The following is a 5,464-nucleotide window of genomic DNA, read 5'->3' on the forward strand; positions in this document are numbered from 1 at the left end:
AGGATGAACAACAATCATACCATAGGCTAGCTTCTAGGGTTTAGCCTCTCTGATCTCGTGGTAGATCTACTCTTGTACTACCCATATCATCAATATCAATCAAGCAGGAGTAGGGTTTTACCTCCATCGAGAGGGCCCGAACCTGGGTAAAAACACCGTGTCCCTTATCTCCTGTTACCATCCGCCTAGACGCACAGTTCGGGACCCCCTACCCGAGATCCGCCGGTTTTGACACCAACATTGGTGCTTTCATTGAGAGTTCCTCTGTGCCGTCGCTATCAGGAAGGATGCCTCATCCCGTCTTTAAAAGCGGCACTGTTGCTAAAGGAGCTTTGGCTATCGGCCAAGCTCTCCGGCTAGGCGGTTTCCTTATGACCGCCTGTCCAGCCGCCGCGCCGACGATGACTTCTTGGGTCATCAAAAGCAATCTTCACGTTAGCTCGGAACTCGCCGAGCAGTTAGATCCGATGGAGCTCTCTTCCTTAAACGAGCTCTTGGATTGCATCGCCGCCCTGGGAGTCGCTACAGACTACGATCAGATTGGGCCTAAACCCGATCTGAGAGAGATTAACTCTTCCCAGGTTACCCACCACATTGCTGTGGTAGAGGAACAATACGACGACCCTTCTTCTATCTTAAGGACTAGCTATGTCCGGATTCCCGATCCCTCCATGCCGGATTCCCGCGGAGGGGAGGATGTTACTCAAGCCCTGAACCTAAAGTCAGGCAGCAAGCTAGATTCATTGGACAACATCCAAGAACCCAAGCTTCCAAGTTCGTAAACTACTTGTCCCCTGAGTTTTAAAGTGGACGGGGTTCCGAATTTAATTCCACCCGCCCACCCAAACATAAGCGATCTATCCCAAATCCGGCAAGAGCCCGCAGAAACAGTACACCATTACTGGGCCAGATTCCTCCTGGTTATGAACAGGATAAAGGACTGCCGCGAGGAGGAGGCAATTTCATTCTTCTGCAATAATTGCATGGACAAGGGAATCCTAAATGCCGTAAGTCGTCGTGAAATCACACGCTTCGCTGACTTAGCGTCCATAGTACGAAAGTACTGTGCGATGGAAAGCGCCTGGAAAACCGAAATCAATTTTTGGGACAATCTGGCCCTGAATACAATCCCAGTCCGAAATAAAAGGGTGCATCATCGCCAGCACCTGGGTTAAATACCAAAAAGAAAAAAACCCTATATAGGGCACGGAACCGTATTGGAAGGATGGCTCAATGGACCCTGCAAAATTCATAGTACAGAGGGCGCCACTCCAACTCATAGCCTTAGAGCATGTTGGATACTACGGCAGGTGGCCAAAAGTGGCGAAGATCTTCTAACTCCAGAGCACCAGCCCAAGGATACCAGTATGGTATTAATAGTCTTCGAGACTTTCGCATCAAATAATATGCGGAAATGAACACTCCGCAGCCTTGCCGAAGTCTACCAAGTAGCAACAATAAACCCATGGAGTGACACGGCCATTACCTTTAATGCCAGTGACGAACCTAAATTCCGAACAGCCCGAGCACCAGCCGCATTGGTCCTCAGTTCAATAGTGGACGACTTTTGCCTTACCAAGGTACTCATGGAAGGTGGCAGTGGATTGAACCTCATTTACGAGGAAACCCTCAGAAAAATGGAAATAGACTGGAGGCGCATTGAGCGGAGCAGCACAACCTTTAGAGGAATAATCCCCAGTAGGGAAGCATGCTGTACAGGAAAAATCACACTGGATGTGGTGTTCGGCACGCCGGATAATTACAGGTCCGAGAAGGTCATGTTCCAAGTGGCCCCGTTCAGCAGCGGATATCACGCTCTATTAGGGCAAGAGGCATTCACAATTTTTCAAGCTATACCCCATTACGGGTACATGAAGCTCAAAATGCCCGGGCCCAACAGAATCATCACTCTTGCTAGTGACCCAGACATAGCACTCCGCGCCTAAAATAAGACAGCCGCACTGGCCCTGGAGGCACTATCCAAAGCCCTAGCGGCCGAAGAACTCACTACGCTGCGCTCCATGGTGAATAGGCACGATGTGATACTCGATAAGAGATCCAAGTCCACCTCCTTTAAACCAGCAGACGAAATAGTCAAATTCCACGGACCCTACAAAAACGGCCTCCATTGGGGCACAATTAAACCCTGATGTAGACGCCGCACTACAAGAATTCCTACGCAAAAATTGGGACATCTTTTCCTGGCACCCTTCAGACATGCCAGGAATCCCACGCCGGCTGGCCGAGCATAGCCTAAACATCATAAAAGGATTCAAGCCAGTCAAACAGGCTCTTCGGCATTTCTTCGAACCCAAGAGACAAGCCATGGGAGAGGAGCTAGCCAAATTATCGGAGGCCGAATTCATCAGAGATATAAAACATCCGGACTGGCTAGCAAACCTGGTGATGGTACCAAAGAAGGACAAATCCTGGCGCCTATGCATCAATTTTAAAGACCTCAACAAGGCTTGCCCAAAGGATCCCTTCCCCCTCCCCCGGATCGATCAAATTACCGATGCTACCGCAGGACACGATTCATTGTGTTTCCTCGACGCATACTCCGACTACCACCAAATTAAGATGGCAGAGCCCGACCAGGCCGCAACGGCATTCATCACCCGCTTGATCGCTCGCTTGCCCAGCTGCTGCTGCTGCTCTCCCCCTCGCTCGTGCTGCTGCTCTGCTCCGATTAAGCCACACTTCAGTCGATTGAATTGACTTTTGGGTCAGTCGATTTTCAGGGGTTAGGGGGCTCGCCAGAGTTAAGGAAGAACCACCCGCAGTAGGGACGGGGGCTCGCCGGAGAGGTACCCCACTATCTATCTTAGGGTTCAGGGTGGGGGGGGCCTAGAGGGCTAGCCGGGGCGGCGGTGGCGAGTTGTTTCGGGGCGGCGAGGCGACGCTGGGGACGGCGGTTCGGCCGGTGGTGGCAGGCGGCTTAGGGGGGTCCAGGTTGAAGATGAACTGCAGGCCCTCCCTAAACTACATGTCAAGTGCCTCTCTGCTACCACTGCGTTCAGTTTCGACAGTAGCATTCAGATTCCACAGTAAATTTCAGTTTCGACAGTTAAGTTCAGAGTCAACAATTTTTACCTCATTTGTTGTAGTCAGGTGGTTTTTGGTGATGTTAATTTTACATCCATTTTACATCATCTATTGGAGATGCTATTAGAATCCCACTTGAGATTGACGATGTCTGTCTTGTGCTGCTTCAGCCTTGACGTCTTATGGCTCACCGGAGCTGCTCCAACGACAGAATGGTCCATCACAATAGGATAGTGCCCTGGACGCCGTCTACAGATTCCTTAGATCTTCCTCCACACCTCCGACAATCACCTCCGCCTCAACTGCTTCAGCGACCAACCCAATGATGCTGAGGTCGACACGGCTACGGCAAAGAGGTTGTACACTTGTTGCATCACTTATTACTATACATTCACGTCGATCCATTAGGGCTATTTTGGTTTAATGGAAAAACGTCGATCCACTGGTTGTTACCATCACTCTAAATTTCTGCATGCTCTCCTTACATAATCTCACCATATTTTTTTCGGATGCATGTTAGATATTGTACACAGTCATGCTGAACATGTAGAGAAAAAGAGAAGAGTTTTGCGCGGCAATACAATGTCATGCAGACATCGCTCCATGGTGGGTTCAATGGCAAACCCTCCCCACCCCTCTCCAGATTGTAATCCTGAGGAAGATATCTATTCTGAGGCAGATTCAGACGTCGCTGACCACTCCTATTTACCCCCAAGGTGTTTGCTCTACCTTGGCATGATGATGTTAGTCATATCATGCATATGTTGCCTTGCAGTGCCTACTTTTGACATCATATATGTCATCTGCTTAGTTTAGACATGTTCTGTAATGCCACCTGTTTAGTTTCTATATCATATATGGGAATTATGCAGTCTCATGTCTTTTAGCCAGCCATAATATATGTGAAATGTGCAATGCCATCCTGTTTAACCAGGCATCATATATTTGAATGATATCTTGCCCATCCTTTTTCTTCATTACATTTCCATTTGTCGACAATGTTTGTACATTAAACTACTCTTCCTGTGAATCAGCCATTTGGGTGGGAGATGGGAAAATCTGGAGTGAAAACAAGGCCTTCAGAGCAGACAGTGCTACCTGTCGAAGCAGATCTCTTGTTGGGTCCCGATAGCTCCTCAGAGATGGATTCAGAGACAGATGACCAGTCCTATTCCCCCACTGAGGTGTATGCTCTAACTTGGCACGGTTATACTGCTCATATCATGCATACGGTGTCTTGCATTGCATAGTTTAGACATCATATACACAATATTCAACACCATGTTCTTAGTTCAGACATCATATCGAATGCCCTCTGTTTAGCATATAAATCACATATGTGAATTAAATGATGCGATCCTGATTACTTAGATAACATGTAGGTGAATTATGTCATGCGATCCTGTTTAGTTATTCATCATATCTTTGAATTATGTTATGCTATGCTATCCAGTTTAGATAGACATCATATATGTGAAATTATGTCATGCTATCCATTTTAGTTAAACAATATACATGTCAACTATTTCATGCCCTCTTTTTTCCACACTATCTATTGCATCTGTCTCTCATACAATGTATGTACATTCAACTATGTTTCCTGTTTATCAGTCATTTGAATTGGAGCGGGTGATGCCAGTATCTAGCAGAATAAAAACACGATCTTCAAATAAAATAGTGCTACCTCTTGGTAGAGATAGCACCCCGGTTATACATGCACAAGAACCAGCCGTACCACACATAACCCAAACTCTCGCAGATTGCACCCCTACTGCGATGGACAGAGAACCAGCTTCACCCAATCTAACCCCAACCCCAGCCGATAGTAACCCAGTTCCTGTTGACACAACACCATCTCCATCACAGAGCTCCCAAACAAGAGCAGTTAGTAAGGCAGCTCCAGTGCCCAAAGGGCCAGTACTATCACGGCGAACCCCAACTCCACCAGTTAGTACACCTATTCCTGTGGAGGAAGCATAACCAGCCAGTCGTAGTTTAGCATCTATCGCATTTGATGTTGTTAAATCATATGTGCGTATCTTCCCATCTTGGAAATATTATACTGAAGATGAAGGAAAATGCCAGTTGCAGGTGTTTGTCCAGGAGTTATGTGTAAGTAATGTTATTCATGGCAATTACTTTGCTTTGTCCCATACATCCTACCTCCATGATGGTTATAATACATCAAATTTTCCCATTTTTATCTATAGAGAAGGACCGATTTGGAAACTCAGGATGAGGTAACTTGTGCTAATACCTCTGCTATCTTCAAGAATGGTTGGTGGCAGTATCGGAATTACCTGAAGAAAACGTACTTCACCGGCAAAGAAACTCATCAAATTCCCTTACATTCTCCTGAGACACATTTACTGGACGATGACTGGGAATGCCTTGTTCTGTACTGGTTCCGAACCAAGAA

The sequence above is a fragment of the Triticum aestivum genome, chromosome 1B, assembly GCF_018294505.1.
Source record: "Triticum aestivum cultivar Chinese Spring chromosome 1B, IWGSC CS RefSeq v2.1, whole genome shotgun sequence".
Classification (NCBI taxonomy): Eukaryota; Viridiplantae; Streptophyta; class Magnoliopsida; order Poales; family Poaceae; genus Triticum; species Triticum aestivum.